The sequence below is a fragment of the Grus americana genome, chromosome 3 (genome assembly GCF_028858705.1).
Source record: "Grus americana isolate bGruAme1 chromosome 3, bGruAme1.mat, whole genome shotgun sequence".
In the NCBI taxonomy this organism is placed as follows: Eukaryota; Metazoa; Chordata; class Aves; order Gruiformes; family Gruidae; genus Grus; species Grus americana.
Genome location: NC_072854.1, coordinates 103,345,575 through 103,364,372, shown reverse-complemented (window position 1 = coordinate 103,364,372; position 18,798 = coordinate 103,345,575). Strand labels below are relative to the sequence as shown.

General features: G+C 44.2%; 1 protein-coding gene across 7 annotated transcripts in view; it reads left to right on the top strand.

The window, feature by feature from the left end:
* Positions 1-18,798, top strand: part of ESRRG (estrogen related receptor gamma) — a 407,282-nt gene that overhangs the window by 705 nt on the left and 387,779 nt on the right. For 2 of the 7 annotated variants that reach the window (XM_054819010.1, XM_054819009.1), the window contains exon 1: positions 664-680. The exons of 4 other annotated variants lie outside the window; for them this stretch is intronic. The gene's annotated coding sequence lies outside the window, so the exon portion shown is untranslated. Of the gene's footprint in view, positions 1-658; positions 681-18,798 lie in introns of those variants that run through there. One more of the 7 variants, XM_054819004.1, reaches the window with a different exon arrangement.

The window sequence follows — 18,798 nt, the reverse complement described above, 5'->3', positions numbered from 1 at the left end:
TCCGCGCACAGCAATGCCTGTCCGTCAGCTCCCAGCCTGCTGTGCAGGCAGGTAGCGCTCGGGGAGCAGCCGGGTCCCTCGGGCTGTGCGTGCGATTTTGGGGAGAGGGGCAGCGCCCCGATTCCTCGCCCTCACCGGCCCCCACGGCCCCTTTCCCGGCGGGGGCGACAGCGAGGTGCGAGGGGGGCTGCAAGCGCGTCCCCCGCACGCCTGGGCTCCTTCCCCCACGCGAGATCTCGGCGCTTTTCAGGCAGCCCCAGTCCGCAGCGTGGCACAGTGCGTGAAATCAAGCCCCACGCAGCAGGCAGGGCACGGCACGGCACGTGGGTTTAAGAAACTGCACAGTTGATTCGAGAGGGGGGGAAATGCAATCTGTGATAGGAAGCGTGGCTCTCGGAAAGGTAGGTGTCCCGGGTGTGGGGGAATGCAGGGCTGGGAGACTCTTCGCGTGGAAAGGCGGGGTGTGGACAGAGAAGGCGAATTTGGTCCCAGCATGGAGAGGCGCTTTTCTAAACCAACACTTGAGCTCCAATCACACACTCTCAGGTTAGCGTAGCATTAAATTAACAGGGTCGGGGTTATCCAGGGCATTATACCGTGTGCCCGGGATGTAACCTCTGCTCATTTATACACAAAGAAGAGGGAGAGACGGAGTTACACCTGGAAAGCCAAAGAGCACGGTGAGTATCGGTATTTGTTCCTCTCCCTCACATGCCTGTGAACAAAGTTCAAAGGCAGCCGGTGCGTGTCTGGGTTTGGGGCCGCCGGAGTCTCCTGCTCCCCTCAAAGGCTGCAGCGCAGTCGCGTTTGGTGCCGGGACCTCCAGCACAGCCCCTCCTCGCAAAACAGCAAGAAGAACTTGCGGTATCTTGGTTATAACTTTGCTGCTTTACGTAGGGGGGAAGAAAAAAAAAAAAAGAAAAAAAAAGCGCGACTTGGATCCAGCGCTATTTATAGGTGGCAGTAAAGCCTCCTTTTCAATAAGCAGCCGTGGAAAAGAAGCGTCAGAAAACTGGCTGCTTTATTGATTCAAGGTGCCGGACGGTCACAGCCATGCTAGCTAGGCTGGACCTACAAAGTCACGGCTCCTCTCGGGTTAGGCAGCGAGAAGAGGAATAGGATCCGTATTTTGCTGACCCCTAGCTTGGACACGATTCAATTCCCAAGCACAGGTATAGGGCACAAGAGTGTGAGATGGAAGACTTTTCCCTTTTCTTTCAGACACGCACACAATACAGGGCACCCGCAGGGCTGAAAGTGGGCCAGGGCTACACGGTAGGTATCAGATCACACAAAGCAGAGGAAAGAAATCCAGTTAAAAATACATTAGTTGAAATCAGAGGACGAGCTTGATTTTTTTTTTTCCTTTTTTAAACAAAGGTGCACGTTAGAACAAGCTGGAAGCACTTTCTGCCTGACGGTATCCCCCACGCCCATTGGAAATAAAGCAAGAAGCTTGCTCTTTCTTTGCATCTTTTAAACCTTGTTTTAATTAGAATTGCTAAAGTAGGACACCCCGGTGGAAGATGTTTTCAAGTATCCACCTACCTCTCTGTTGTAAGCAGAATTGCTGTTTGCTAAATTGCTTGAAACGCAAAACTCTGCCCCACCCCCAGCTTGTTTTGGCACCTACTCACCCTTTCCCCCCCGAAACTGCAATCGCTTATGAAAGGTTACTCCATTAGGAGGAAAAGAGAAGCCCCAAGCAACCAGCAGTAATGAGATGAGTGGACTCCGAGAGCCTCGCTTTGCTCTGTGCAGCAGGAAAGGGTTTGGACAGAGAGCGTCCCTCAAAACTAATGCTTTTTTTTTTTTTTTGAAGTCCCAAATTGGGCGTATCCTTACCCTTCTCCTTTAATTTATTTGATTAAATCATAACAAAAACAGACTCATGAGCTTCTCGTATTTCCTCACATGTAACCATACGCGAAACCTTTTATATGGAAGCAAGTAATTGGCTTTAGTTAACTAAGGGCACAGGCTGGGCTGAAGTTCTACTCCCTCTCCCAGGGCAGCATTTCACGCAAACGCGTGTTACAGCTGCACCTCACGCTCCTCATTTGCCAACTTCGGGCTTTTAAATTGTTTCTCTCATTCCCCACTTTTCTCTGATTTCGCTAATGAGGGTTGCTCATGGCAGGGGCTTGCGGGACGAGGCGGCTCTTCCCCCGCGGGGTTTGGCGCGTCGTGGGGCCGGTTCAGGGAGCGCCCAGCCCGGTTTAAACTCGGAACCGCTTCTGGACCGCTTTCCCCGGGCATCCACATCCCAGCTCTGTACTGTGCTCGCTGCTGGTTTCCACTCCCGATTAAGGTCTAGGTTAATCTCGCCTTCAGGGAAGTGAGGTTCTGTTAGCTCGCTTCTAGCTTAAATTAAAAAGAAAGAAAGAAATAGAAAACCTCTAAAAGTTTCTCAGGTAAAACTCGGATTCCCTTTGGTTATTACGCAAAAGAAGGACCGCGTCAATTAACTCTTTAATTCGGAAATGCCTGCCCGAGAAGAATAATGATAATTCCCCGTCCTTCTCTAAGAGGTAGTTGCAGGGTGGCACTTAGTGCATGCGGTCCCCTGGTAACCTAATGACACGATTACTCCCCTGCCCGCCCAAACCGTTCCTTTGGCTCTCCCTACCCCCTCGGTTTCGCTCTGAAGTTAGGCAGCAACGTCGGGCTCCTCTCACGGCTTCTGGAGGTGCCGTCGCTCCTGCCCAAACCTTCCCCCGCCTTCGCTTGCTCCCTGCCCGCAACCACACGGGGTTTGAACCCCGGTTGGGTTGTCACAGGCCGGTGGCATCTGTAGCCGGCACAGCATGATCACAGTGAAAAAAAAAAAAAAAAATTATTAACCGCCCCCCCCCCCCCCGCGATAAGAGGGCAGGGGCCTCATAGCAACAGGTAACGAGGGCACCTGCAGCTTTTCAAGGGTGTTTAACTGCTAATAGAGGGAACAGGAGGTTTGCGAAAGGATGGCATTTGGTAAGGGCGTGCGTGGGGGGAGAGGACCATGCAAAAATAGCGCTTAGTGACACTGTAACAAAAGTTTAACGCTGCTGCGAGGCGAACAGGACTCTTGGCAGCGACACGGGAAAGCTGCCTCGGCTTGGTCTCTTGCTCGCTGGTTTCCTGTGGTCCCTAAAAGCCCGAAAGCGGCCCCGGCTCTGGAAACCGCCGACCGCGAGTTTGGGGCCGGACACGTGTTGCTCTCCCGGGGAGCGGGTCCCCCCCCCATCCGGTCCCCCTCACCCGGTCCCCCCGCGGGTACCAGCCGAGGATGCTCCGGGTGCCCGGTGCGGGGCCCCGGGCAGGGCTGGGGCAGGCGGAAAGGTACGGCTGCGTGGCGGGGGGGCGGGGGGGAGCGGTGCAGCCTCCCCCGGATTATTTCATCCTTGCTCTTGAGGGTACGGCAGGAGCGGGCGCTTCGCGGTCGGGCGCGAACCAGACCCCGCGCAAGCCCTTGCGGGGTGTGTGTGTCAGTGGGTAGTTCGGGTTCGGGCAGGGGGCCCACGGGTCACCCCTGGGGCCGGGACACCCCACGGGGGTCCCCCGCTGCGGCAGCCCCCGGGGACGCTGCCGGCTGGGGCTGGGTGGCGGGCGGGCAGGGCGGCCCCCGGGGCGGCGGCGGGCGGGGAGGGTCCCTGGGCTGACCCGAAAGGGGGGAGCGCTCCCCTGCCCTCCCCTCGCCTCCCTTCCCCTCCCCGCCCCGGCTCTTTGTTCTTTGCCCCTTTGTTTTCCCTCTCCTCGGCGTTTGCCCTAAGTTTCCAGGGGGGATGGAGGTGCGGAGGAAAGTTGCTGGAAGCTGAGGAATTACAGTAAGTGGATGCCGGAGCAGTGAAAAGAGGCGGGGGTCCCTTCCCGGGGCTACGAGCCGTTCCCCAAATTGTGTCTCTTTGTCTGACTTCCCAAGGGATCGGTGTGTCGCGCCGGAGACGGGCCGCGCTTGCAGTGATGCTGAGGCAAAAAGGGGGAGATGGGGCTCCCGTGGGCACAGCACAGCCCTTACGGACCGTGCACCCCCTCTTCTCCACTCGAAAGCATTCTGGTGGGCAGCTGTCCTTTCCGGTGGGAAAGGCGGAAAAAATAATAATCGGTGAACAATTGTAATGAGATGAGGCGATAGGTCACAGAGATGAAGGATTTCTGAATGTTAGATTTTAGGGTACATGTTTTGGGTTGAGAATGGATTTGGCTTCCTTGCTTGCTTTTTGGCGTTCTCCCGCTGGCTTGCCAGGGCTACGAGAAAGTGTTGTCAGGAGTTACACAAGTTGGCGCCTACTTTCCAAGCAGTATTTTCACAGAGCAACACCGCAGCTTAAAAGACAGCTTCAGCATGGTTATTGGGACATCATACAGTACGATTTGGTATTGATGATAATAACAAAACTTCCCTGGAAAAGGAAAAGCTCTTTCCTCAGTACAGCATGGTGTAGCCTAATCCTGCCTTTACTCATCATAATTAAATGCTAGAGATCTACAAGCTTATTTTACCATGCACTAAGAAATCACTAGTAACTTTGCAAATACCAGCTATCACAGGATTCTTTCCTCTCCCCTTGATATATGAAAGTAGGAAAACACTTTGTTTGGGTGAGTTAGGTATTAGGAAAGCTGATGTAAAAGGAAGTTTTAATATGGTGCGTTGGAGTAGGTCACAACCGGTTATGTACAGAGCCAGATTTGAGTCCTGAACTCCAGCAGACTTCCCAAACAGTGCTGTTACGCTCCCACCTTTATAACCAAGGATATCATGCGTGAACGCTTTGGCATTTGTTGAAAAGCTGCTTGAATGTAATTCTCATATTTCTTGTAATTAAGAGAATGTTCATAAACATTTATAGTGGCGTAATGTAAATTTACTATTTTGATATATGTAGAGATCCTAGAAAACTATTTTTTTAAAAAAAAGGTTATTTCACAGTACTTTTGTTTTAAATAAAAAGGCTAAAATTGTTTATTAGTGAGCCAAATTTTCAGAATTTGTATCTATTTCTCTGATATCAAACAAAAAGTTGAGAAATGAGGTGATATAAGATTGGAGTTGACTAAATAAACATTTCAGATTGGGATTTTTTTTTTTTAAATGTGCATATGCTAATAGTGATCATACCATCTTTCTGACAGATGTCAAACCCCAGGATCAATTTTTTAAATGAAATGGGTTTTGATTTGAGGAGATGTGTGGCCTGTTGTTCTGGCTTTGGGTTTGTTGGTTTGGGTTTTTTTTTTTCTCCCCTGACGTTGAAGGGATACAATCCCAGTGAGAAGCCTGGGAACCTCGCACCTGGAAAATCCAGCTTTAGGTATTTCAAGCTGGAAACTCAAATCCAGAAGCTGTCCTTGAAAACTTTGACCTTTATTATTCAGGACAGTGTTTCACAGTCAAATGTAATGACTGGTCACTAGCAAAGCAGAGAAAGACACAGGCATCATATCAGATGCTTTGGCGATAGTTTGATTTTTCTAGCTGAGTGTGTCTCCACGCACAAGTCCGCTACTTTATTGCTTAAATCCAGAGGCTGGCCGCATTACTGACCGTTCTGTTGATATCCCAATGTTCATAATGTGTTGTTGCAATACCCAGGGAAAGATGTTCAATGCCATTTACAACAAGGAATCTGCCTTAAGCGATACTATAAGCAGTAATAGCTAACGATACCGAAAGCAACAGTTTCTGCAAATGACTTATCGCCACAGGAGTTAACAAAGGTACAGCTATAATTGCGTTCAAAACTAAATAAAAGCAGACATCCAAGGAGAATATAAATTTAATTGGAAAAACAGATCTTACAGAATGCTCTGTGTGATCAATAACGGTTGGTTCTCTCTCGGTAAGGATGGTGATTAGAGGGCCAAGCGATGGTAGTGGGTACTTGTTCGAATAGAGGGTTTCTGCAGCATGAGAAAAATGAATTTCTGATGCAAAAGCATTCACCGAAGAAAGGGTGTTGCACTTATTAATCAATCTTCCCTTTTTCCTCATGCTTTTTACTGACAGATACAGATTTCCTTTCAATTGATGAGAAATCTGTATGTATTTTTTTTTTTTTTTTTTTTTCAAAAACCCCGACAGACAACCCCCCACTACTTCCCTTGGAAACTCTGATATCAAATACAAGTTACTAAATATTGCGCTGGATTTCAGAGGACAAACCTAAATATATACAGTTTGGGATTTTGTTGTCTTGCTTTTTGGAGCAGGGGACAAAGCTACTGAATTGTAGTAGTTTGCTGAACTACTGACTTGTTTAAAAGAGATGTCAGGCAAGACCTTTTACCTCTGAATTTTTATCACCTTTGTTGATAAATACTTGCGGCAAATGAGGGGGGGAAATACATTGCTTTTGTTTTTACTTCCCTTGTACTTGTAATTATATCTAAGCAGTTCTGAACAGCATCGGTGCAGAGGCATACGGCATAAAATCAGAACAAGGAGGAAATTAAAAATGAACACTCTCTGCTTCATAATAGATACTCATAGGTACAGGTGTGAATGAATACTGATTCATTTACACAGTTCTTGAATGGAAAAGCCTTAAATTTACCAGAAAGGTGTAAACAGTGTGTTGTACTGCATTTAGCAGATGTTGGTGTGCTAACTTTAGGAAAATGGAGAGCAGCGGACACCTTGACATCCCTGCAGAAAATTAGATCTTGCCAGAAAAGAAAGGAGAGTGTATAACTATAGAAGTTATGTTGAGAATGGAGGGTTAAAAACTTTAATATTGCATTTCTTTTCTTTTATTAGTTTATCTCAGTCTTAACAAAATTAAAAGATTTTTTTTTTCTTGTAAATGCCTGTGTTTTATTCTATCAGTATATATTTGATAAAACTCAAAGAGGCTTCAGAATAATGCAAATCTCAGGCTTTCCAATGTTACAAGGGCCTTATGGGCTTACTACGTGTGTAAAATTACCACTAACAATGGTAAATAGTGGTACATGTTGGCTAAGATTCAGTTGCTGAATAAATAGCAATTCATATTGCCCCCCCCCCCTTATGTTATATATGGAGAGATCTGGAGCTCATTTCATCACGCAGGTATAGCAGTATGCTTAGGACGTTGACTGAATGTAATAAATACGTTTGCAACAAAATCTGGTGATAATGACACGTCTCCATCCAAGTCTTTAATCTGTTTCAAAATTTGCCATTCTTAATAAATAGAGTAGTAGTCATAAACTTAGAAATTACTTCCCCATATTTATATTCTGTCACAAACGACTTCTTATTCAAAGCATAAAAATAAGTATATCTCTGTATTTTCTAGTGACTCACGACCCTAAGGTACAGCACTGGCATAATACATGCAATCTCTCTCTCAAAATACTTGCAAGAATAGTACACTATTGCCTCTGCATGGTTTTTTGGAACGTACATCAGTAATGCATGAACGGCTCCGGCTTTTTGAGCGCAGAGAGTGGAGAAAAGATGATAAATCAATATAAGCTCATTCTAAGTAACCGATTAAGATAAAGGCTCCGTTCTGTTTCCATTGCAGTTAACACCAAAACTCTCGTGACTTTGAATAGCTTCCTCTTAGTGTTTGGAGTGTGGAAACGCTCAGAAATCCCAGCCAGCGTTTTGGTTTTGTTGTGCAGAAATACACTGAAAGTAACATAATCTTCTTTGGGGAAAGCTATGGTGCCAGACCTTATTGGTTCTGTAGACTTCTACTTAATATTTTTATATTTCTTATCATGTAGTAGGAGGTTTGTGTCGTCCGTCGTGTCCCCCCCCTTCCCCCCAGGAAACAGTTGTTATGTCCGTAAGTGGCGTATTTGGTATTTTGTATTTAATTATTGCAAACCTTCATCCAAATGCAGGATAACTCCCCCCCCCCAATTTGTATCAAATACAAATCCTTACATTGGTGCCAGTCTTGGGAAGCTACCGATGAACTGTTGCTAATTTTAACATCCATTAATGACGACTGTTAAAATGGGTGAGGAACTTACACATTTTCTTCCAGTTAGGAAAATGTTCGAGTAGAACTGAACTAGGTAATTCCATGCATATGCTTATCAGTCAACGTTTTCTGAACAAATTATGTCACTTTAACATTTTTTAACCTTATTTTTTTCATATTTTTGTATTCACAAAAGCGAGACACCTAAAATATGCTCAAAATTTCTAATTAAAATTAGAAATCTTTAAACAAAGAATGAAAATAGTACAGACTTCTGAACTACAAATTCCAAAATCTTTTTTCTGTTTCTAACTTGGATTTTCTCTGAACGATTTTCTTCCCTCCTCCATCCCTATTCATCTTGTCCACTTGAAAAATGTTGGAAGTACGCAGTGTAGTAAGATACAGCGTAGTGGCTCCTCCATGTTCAAAGGACACTTGGAGCTCTTCATATGATGTCTTTGTATCAGTAGAAAGCATTAAATATTTTCAGGTTGATTGAATCTTTGACATATGGCAAAAATACAGTAATCTAGTGATGGTTTCCACTGATGGAAATGAAAAGGTTTTGCAGCTGTACACGTACGTATACTGCTACTGACATCAGGTACTTCTGGGGTACGTGGTGGTGGCGTATTCAGGGAAAAACAGAAATAAACAGAGCTTATACTTCTAAACTGGGTGATACCAACTTCTCTTATACGCTCAGTAGATAAATTTGTACTCTATTTTTCTTCTTCTAATCTGTAATAACTTCTATCCAACGGAATAAGTGAAGTAGATATCTATCTATATATATCTATGACACACATATAGATATATATGTGTGTGTGTGTGTATATATATATATGTCACACCCAGGGAAAAATTTACTCAAGGAGACAAACTTGCTTTAAAGGAAGTGCCCCGCAAGAGAGGAACTTTATGGGTCCGAAGTCATGTGTCTTGGTGGAAGGAAGAAATTACTGAAACTGTAGCATCCCACCTTCCTCAAGCACAGCTCCATTTATGCAAGGAAGGACTACCAGCAGTAGACCCATGCAAGTGAGAGTGATCATAGTGACCGAATTATTTCTCAGTTCCTTTACCCATTACCTAGGAAATGAATATGTCAAAATCCAAGTCCTTTAAGAGGAAAAACATGCAATAGATTCAACCTTTAAATGCTGAGGGTTTGGGGTTTTTTTGATTGTTTGTTTTGTAGCAAGTAGCATTCATAGAAAAATATTCAAAGTGGGGGAAAAAATAATTGAGGAACTGTGATGGGACTGGCATAGATCTCTCCTGAAGTAGTAGAAGATGCAGACCAAATCACTTGTTGTTGGAGTGCTGATATCTTTAGAGTCACATCGAAGTTCATAGAATCTGTAAGTTTGACATCACGTCCATCGAAATCACTGAGATTCATGTTCCACGGTCTCGAACTTCTGCAACCACACCTAACTTTTCTGAGTGACGTTATTTTGATATTATAGTTTAAAACGTTTGGGTAAAATAGACATGGTAAACCTGTGATTGATTATAATGCTTGACATTTAATGAGTGAATTTGATCTATTCATCTGAGGGCTATCAAAGACACAACCCGTACTTTCATCTAAGGAAACTGAGGCACAGAGAGAGCAGTGACTCTCAGGAGCCCAAGTTCCCAGTGACCTGTTGGTGATGGATTTAGGGATCCAGAGCAGGTTGCGTACACCTGCTACGTAGATGCTGTAGCCTTGTAAAGCACATGCATTTTCTGATGCCTTCACAAACTGCTAAAACCTTGTTCCAACTGTTTCCTCAAGAGCTTCGTGCCACTTTCTTTTAGTGGCAATGCTTCATTCATCAAACGTCTATACAACTTGTACCTTATGGTTGCCTTTATGAGGATCAGAAGACCTGTTTGTCTTTCCAGTACCCAAATAATTTCTTGAATGTTAACTACTGTCTTTGTAACTATATTAGCAGAATTACATGAAATCAGTTGGAGTTGCTCTTGCATAGCAATTTGCTGCATTGAGGGCACAGGGAGGAAAACCCGCATCCCGTGTTGTACATCCTCTGCAGCAGCGTAAAGCTGAGAGAGAAAAAAAATGAGGCAGAGTGGAAAATAGTGAAGGGCCATTTCCATTGGGCTTGTACCTAAAGAATTGTCCCAAGAAGCAGCATATACTGCTGGAATAGAAGAAACTGTTTCTGGAGTTAACTCTGGGTAGTATACTGCCCTGGTAACTTAGACAGTAATGTGATATCCTATCCGCGCAGGTAGGAATGTAGAGCAACAGTCTCCTAACAACTGGAAATTAATGCACCAGTCTCTTAAAAAGTCATTATTCACACAAAAGAGGCAAAAAAACCCCCCAAAAAAGTTCAGGCAAAATCATTTATCCTATCGTGCATCTGGCTGTAACAAGTAAGGGTTAGGAATATGGATTTATATTAACAGCTATTAAAATAATTGATTGTGGCCATGGTTTTTCTTTTTTTGCAGTCTTAGCTGAACACCCATGTCCCAAGGGCTCAGAGCGGGGCTGAGACTGTGGCTGTTCAGGTCGCGCGTGAGCCTGATGAACGCCGGGCGCCTAGCACAGGGATCACTGAAGTTCTCAGGGTGGCCCCAGAAGGACTTGGATGGGGCGTTCATGAGCTAGCGGCCCTACTCAGCAGAAATTTAGTAGCAAAACATTACAGTGAAGTTTTCTAACTAGTAAAATTGTTTTAATGTAATGAACTGTACCATAGTATCCAATAGTACAGTGCAAAAAATAGCCCTAAGCAAAAGCACCCTTGTTGAAATAAGTGAATAGGGAAAATAATGGACACAGCTAAGCTCTGGGTAGTGTATATAACAAATAGTATTAGGTAGGAAAAACTGGTTTGATATCGGAGTCAGTAATATCAGTCTCCTCGAGGTTTCTATGAATTCTCCTGTAACTAAAATGAGAGCTGGCTTCAGTGTAAAGGAACTTCAAGAACACATCCAGCAATGATGTTTTATGTACGCCTTGTAGTAAGCTGGTGGGACACAGATGCTAATGTACTCGACACCAGGCTGAGAATTTGCAGCCAAGAGGCACGCTTAGCCATTTTGTGGGAGAAGGCAAATGGGGACACAGAGGCGTTTGCAAGGGAAGCAGTCCCCCAACACCAGCCTCTCCACGCCTCCCCCCCGCAGAAGCCCACTCGGAGGACGCGGTCCAGCTGGGCAGCCTGGCTCGCGAGTCCTGCCACAGCTGGCTGAACACCGGCTCCCTCCTCCCCTGCTTGCCGCTTTCTCTGCAAGAAGGCGATGCCAGGTGGCTACATCTGTCCTCTTTTCTTGTGCGTTGGTTTTTTTGTTGGTGTTTTTTTTGTTTTTTTTGGTTTTTTTTTTGTTGGAGCTGCCATCTGAGCAGAGGGGTAACACGGGGAAGGCTGATCCCTTTGGTGACCTATTCAGGGCTATGATTGTCTCCCCCAAAATTGAAAAGACAGTACTCTGCGGTGGGTCTCCTCGTTTTGGTAAAAATGGTTGAAATACTGCCATCCAACTACAGAGCAGATTAAATGACTGGCACTATTTTGAAGCATCTTTTATTTTCTATTCATTATCTACGAGTAGATGTATACAGATTGGGAGACCATCCTTTATATTCCTTCCTGAATCTTCTAAGATGACAAAAACAAGACCAAAACTTACCCCTCCTTTACTAAACTCCTTAAAAAAAACCCAGAACAAACCAAAACCAACCCTCAAACCTATTACATATTTTTAATAGAGATTTAGATAAACCAGGACATACTGTCTTAAATACAACAAGGTTTCTAAAGCTTTATAAACTTTATGTTTGTAAGCTATTAACAAACTGTGATTTAGTAATGCAATGGAAATACCATAGCTAAAAAGGAAATAAACAACTTGTGTCCTTGGCAAAATTACCATTACCCTGCGTGTAGGAAAAGCCTCCGTAGCTGGCTGCCTTTGCTGTAATTACTGGTGTACTTTCTTCCCAGGATATCCCATTTGCTACGCTCCCTCCGCAATCTTTTTCACAGGGCTTTTGGATGCAGGAACTTTATTTGCTGAAATGTTTTGCACAGCACCTAACAAAGTTACTTTCTTACCCTGAACAATGCTACTGTGCTAAGGAGAACGCATCTCTGGTAGGCTAAATCTGGAGCAGGTAGGCTAATTTTTGTAGGAATTGCTCTTTATTGACACTGGGGCAACTTGGTTGGGCTGGACAGCAGCAGGTCTCTCACTCTGCCTTTTGTGGCACGAGAGGAGGACCTGGTATTTTGGGACTTACTTGTGCAAACATTGGAGCGCCTGCAATCCTGCTAACATCAGCAGGAGAGGAGAGCACGTGGCTCCTGGCAGCAAAAAGCCCCACTAATTTCTGCACTGCCCAGAAATTAACTTCAAGTGTCTCAAAATTGTCATTAAAATTCAATTGTTTCCCTTCACATTTAGACATCCGCCCATGGAAAAACACCCATGGTGTAACTTCTCCCCCTCTCCCTGGGGGTGGTACCAGGAGGTTAGCTCACGAGGAGGATGGGAAGGTTGCAGCCCTAATAGCGACAGAAAAGACGGAGGCAAGAAAACGAGCTTACCTGGTTGCCCTAAAGTTAAGCAGCGATCCACATGGCTCCAACGCTGCAATATGGAAAAACGTGGTCGTAGGATTTCGTTGTAAAGATTTTGCATTGGTTCAGCTTCTGTCATGGCTATATAAATACTTGTAACTTTTTTATTTTATTGCTATTGCTGTATAATAGGACCAAAATGTCATGGAAAAAAAAAAATGCAGTTTCTCAATTTTTAATTAGAAATTGAAGATCAGATCCCCAGCTAGTATAAATTGGTGTGACTGCACTGATTTCACGAGAGCTACGTCAGCTTTCAGTGGCTGCATACCTGGTTTCTAGTTTGTGGCTCTGACCAGCTAATTACTGAGTAAGACTTCACCATACCATAACATTCGTATATAGTAATGGCATTCAGGGTTCTGGCTGGGCTTAAGCAGTTAAATATAAGTAAATGCATTAGTCTGTGGAATAAGATCTTTTCACTTTTCTCATCATTTTCCATCATGAACAACTGGGTTAAAACTGGTGTTCTCCCTTTCCTACCGGCCTCTCGGCCACCTGCTAGGGGCCCGCAGGTGTAGGAAGGATGGGTTCAGTATCAGCACATTTCACGCAGGGCTCTAGAAAGGAGCATCTTTAATGCACACCAAATGAGCTAAATTACAGAGGAGTGTTTCCAGCCGGCATTCCAGGGCTGTGAATGCAGCCTGGGAACCTGTGGTCCGACAGGCTTTGTCACCCTGACCGATGCTAAGGCAGGCCCTCCTACAAGCTTCCGTACACCATCTTCTACCAGTATCTGTCACATCTTTGCAAGTACAGCTTTTTGTGTGTGCCTGGGGACGTACTTAGGCATTCTGAAAAGTCAGAAGACTCGCTAACGTTTAAAGCTGGATACTCTCAATGTGTGTCAGGCAGGGTCTAGATGGAGTTGAGGCAGTTGAGGTCCTTCAGTCCAAAATTGTTTAAGATCCAATATTGACCTACTTATCTTTTAACTTAATGTGCCAGGTGAAGTTCTGCAACCTCAGGGAAGACTTAATCCATACAAACAGTGTTGGGTTTCCATAATGGCGCTTCACAGGTGCTTTCTTCTCGACTGCCATAGTGCCAGTTCCTCTGTCTTTATATAAAACATAGCAGTTAACAGGATTCACGTTCAGGGATGAAGGGTTTTGTGTTTCCTTTTCTGCCAGTCTACAAACTATTCTATGTGTAGGCTTCTTCCGCTCTTCATTTTTGAAGCTCACCACCAGCGTTTAAGGTTATTCAGGGCAGAGGAGCAGCAGGGAGCATGACTGTAGCCTCCTGTAAGAACATTGAATTATGTGGGGTAATCCTGGATCTCTGGCTTCCAGGACTCCTTTAGCACTTACACATTAAGAATAAAATACATTAATGGGCTTTTGAGAATTCCTGAGGTACGACCTGAATCATAGATAGAGCCTATCTGCCATTAAACATACTGCCTTCTTGGCAGCCATTCCTCTTCTGCAGCCTTTGGCTTTGAGATCTGTTCTAGAGAGGCAAGAGGCGTTTTGGAAATGTTGTAGTCAGCACCTGTATACCCGGGAATCAGGCCCATCACATACCGTTTTGTACCGGCACTTTCCCCAGTTTGTCGCACGTACTTTGCACATGCAGCATGGTTGCTTAAGTGCGGACTGTTAATCACTGGTTATTTTAATATTTGTGCAGCGCGTGAAAGGGGAAAGGGCTTAAATTCTGTTTTCATTTTAAATAACTGTCTTGGCAGTCACACAATCCCTACTGTTTATATTTTCATGGAATGCAATGTTTGTGACTGACATTAAAATGAGAGGAGCAGAGATCAGATATGGCCGAGCAGGTTCTAGAGTTGGTCCGGACTGGGTCAGCCCTGCACTGCAGCCGGCTGTGAAGGGCGTCAGGAACGGTGCCCCTTAGCGCTGTGCAGTTTGTCTGCCACACGTGCAATATTATTACTTGCTGATGGCAGTTTGGCAACTTTGGTCTCTATCAAGCAAGCCAAATTCTGATCCCTTTAGTACTTCACAGAGTTAGTTCAAATTCCTCTGACACCCAGCTCGATTCCTGTTGGAAGCCAGACTGCAGAAGCTAAGAGGTGAGCTTGCTTATTCTGAGCAGACTTGGATCTCATATTAGGTGAGGGCCCCACCCTGAATCCTGATCTCTGATAAATTAACTTTTTAACATTGCATTACCACTAGCGTACAAGCCAAATGTCTACATAGATATTTATGTTCCAACAGCCAAATGGAAGCTTATTTTTTTCTTCTGATTTATGTTGTTTTACAGACATGAGTAACCCATGTAGGATATCTTTCCCACAGAGTAAAACCAATGTAAATTCACATGACTCAGGGATTTGTTTCAATGCTCATGTATAAACTCTCATTAGAAATGATTATGCTTGAAGATCAAAAGAAAAGTACACTCGCTTGTATTAATGTTTAATGCATAATTCACATTGTTAGAACAAAAAACAAAACAGTCGGTGGTTGTTATGACAAATATTAAACATTGGCACTACTAACCAATTCTCACAGAGGATCCTTCAGTTCATTGCATTGGCTGTGCACTGAGATTTCCTCTTGCGCATGTTGTGCCATCGTCTCAGAGATTTAAAGACACCTTCCTCGCTGGATGAGTAATTCCCCTGTGATGACAGGAGTGGGGGAGAGCCGGGATACCCCACCACTGCTGGTGGCTCCAATGCTCAGAGACCTCTCGGAGGATGCAGAGTGTAAAATAATCTAATCCAACTGTTTATACAAGTGGGATTTCAGATCAGGCATGCTCCTATACGGTCCAAAACTCTCCCTGCCTTCAATCTTAGTCCAGTTTGAACCTTAATATCAAGACTAGGCCCATGGTCAAAGTTACTCAGTATGGCAGAATTCAAGAACTGGATTTCTTGTTTTATGTTCATCCGTGCTTTACCTTCTTTAGTCAATGCTTACTTTCTTACCAGAAAGCTTCTTACGTAAATAAGCAGTTTTGGTGCGAGGGAGGCCTATGTGAAATCCATTCCCTATCTCCTCAACCAAGACCAGCACAGGAGAGCAAAGCCATGCTCGTAATCACAAACGGAGCTCAGGAACGAGAATCCTGTGTGTGCATCATTTGTGGCCTGTTACATGGAGTAGCGGGGTCTCTTCATCTGCGTAAGGGAAGACCCCTGGGTACCCTCTGCCTTCCCACATTACAGCCTTTCACACAAAGTAGGAGTTGGAGTTTTTTATCTTCATAGCTTTTATTGGCTTTTCACATGGCAATGTTCAAAGGGTCAGCAATTTGTACCATCTACCTTTTGTATTTATGCTTCTGTCAAAAAATCGGCTGTTTTACTAGCTGAGCTTATATAATTTCTCGTCTATTTTTTCTTTTTTCTTCCCCCCCCCCCCCCCCCCCCCGAAACACCCCAACAAACAACCTTGAGTTTAAAGTTTAGGAATGTTAATTCATGTCAGAGAGTCACCTCTCTTCCCAGGCAGGTCTGTGGCACAGAATGAGACCAAACAGCATTTGACAAACTTTCTGCTTGGCACAAAGTCACAAAGAATTTTGTATGTTCTCATTATCATTTTGGTAAGTTTCCTGTATGCCAGTAGTGATACAACACGCCTGAGTCAGAGCAGAGAAGCTGCCTGAGTTTCAGGTAGGTTCTTCCCGATTCAGATCTCTGTAAGCAAACTATATATTAGCAGTCTGTTCTTAAGGTGCCTTCTGAAGGCCCTGTTGTTCTGCAAACCCTTCCGTGCGAGTCTGAGAGGTTCCTCGTTCAGGAACTAATACTGTTGAATTAGAATGGGTGCTATTGCTTTCAGTGGTATGCAGCCAAAGTACAAATGGACCGTGGGTGTTTAAGAAGGCAGAGCAGAGCTTTGGTTTTTGTTTTCCTTCTGTTTGTAACAACCCACTCAAAATATTTACGATCGAGAAGCTGGTATTTTCTCCAGTAAAGAACTTATTGTCCACTTTAAGGCAGTTGAGAAAGTACTCAGAGTATATACGGGTTAAATTGTTTATTTTTAGTGCAGTGCACATGGCATTGCTATCCTGGAATTGATCATAAATACATAGTTGTTGTGGGGGTTTTGTTGAGAAAGAAAAACCTGTAATGAATTAAATATGCTTCAGGAGGAAAGAAGTAGGTCAAACGTTGGGCTACATTAACCTCATCTTATACAGAAAGATTAAATTCTGTTGTTTTCACCCATGGGACTTTGGACTTGTCTACACACAAAATTATTCCGAAACACTTATTAGGTACACTGCAGTAATTAGTCTCGACTAAAACCATGTGTAGACAAATCTTACGCCAGCATAAGAATTCACTTTCTTGAATTATCTTAATCCACTTTGAAAGTGGATGAAGCGAAACCAGGAAACAACTCGGTCATTCCAGAATGAATAAGCTATCTGAACACAGTTCTGCTTTACGTTCACATCTGACCTTATTCCAGCATAATTTTCTTGGGCTGAGAGGCTCTTAGGGTATATCTACATAGTAAATGAACGTGTCATTATAGACATACCAACCTTTCCTTTACTCTCACTGGCATGAGTAACAGCAGTAATGAAAGATGGTAGCAGAGACTTCAGTACAGCCTGTTAACTGGAACATACAGGCAGCTAGCTGTGAACAGCCTCTGCTGAAATCCACCTCATCACACCCTCACTTCAGATACAACTCACGTCCCTTAGACTAATATCAGGGTGGGGAATGCCTCTCCGCATCTCTGGTGTGCACGCACACCAAAAATTGCATATGCGATAGGGCTGCGCAGCTGAGCTAAATGGAAAGCAGGTGAATTTAACTTCAGAGGTTAATCACATTGGAGAAGCAGCATGGCTCACACATTTTTACTATACACACCTTTGACAAGGAAATAAAGTGTCAGCTGTGTGACTGTGGAGGCCAAATTAAATATGCTGTAGACGAGCACAACTCAGTTGATTTCACTAGGGCTGAATTTGGCTCCATAGGTGAGATCTTACTTATTTGACTAATACTCGTTTTGTTGCCTATCTGCTCATTTATTTTAATGAAATTAATGCATTTTAATGTTCCTTTAAGTGCATTCCAAAAATAGCAATTTGATTAACTAATTCACTTTTAAAAGTGTAACAATCACAACTAAAAATCTCCCTGTTAGCTGAGGTATGGAATAATTGCAAGTAGCATCTTGGGTAGCTATGCCATACCCTTCATCCTTTTAAACAAACTCCCCACATCAATCAGAAGAGCCTCACTTAAAAATGAATGGCAAAATATAGACAACAATCAAGCTGTACACTGGGCTTTTCAAGTCTACCAAAAAAATTTATCAGTAATGTACTCCGTACTCTGCTGAGACGGTATACCTAAGACGGGTAAGAATTTAGCTTAAAGCAGTTCAAAACAATTCCAAACCAGAAACAAGAAACAAACTTGTGTTTCTAGCCAAACCAGAAAGCATCTTGAGTAGCTTGAGTTAAAAAACAAAACAAAACACCAAAAACCCCTTTCAATTTCAGGCTCTGTAAAAAGATGCTTGGACTATGCTATATTCCAAGAAGGACTTCTCTTCTCCCCAACTCTTTTTCCAGTTGCAGTAGACGACCTCACCATTTAAAATACGGTGCTGTTAGAGAGCACAGAGTCCAGCAACAGCAAAGGTGTACCCTAACTTCTCCCCGACTTTATCTCCTTATAAAAACTGGGATAGCAAAACCTGATTAGTAACAATATTAAGCAAAGGCAGTTTTCCCTTTTATTGTATTCAAATGAGGAAAATGAAAGTGTTAATGCTAATACTAAGGCTGAACAGAGGCAAAAAATAATTTAGTTTCAGCCTCACTGCATGTGTCCCTTCCTGAACTCCGCCGCACTACATACGTGTGCATCGGCAATGTAACTTGTTATTAAAATAGGTGGTGCAAAAGGCGGCGTGGAAGAGCTAAACTTGACTCTGGGCGCTGCTGGGACGCTCTGTGGTCACTGTGCAGGTGTGGTGTATCAGCAGTTTGGGATAGGAACGGTGTGCGCCTAACAACTGGTCTGCAGCTAAACAGGCACTTAAACCCGAGCTGCCTACCATGAGGCCTTTCTAAGCAAGGCCTAGGTCTGGCAGTGCTTTAGCACGCGAGTTAAACCCAGCGTGTAAAAGGTCCCCTGATTTCAGCGGGACCATTCACACAGACTCACAGGATTTGCCGTTTAAAAGTACAAAAATGAAGGAAAGAAAATGCAGGTGCCTGGCCAGCCCCTACCCTCACTCACAGCCTGCACCCTGCTCACACCGACTTCGGTGGTGACTGCAGGCCTAAGCTCGCTCTCTGTTTTAACGTAAACC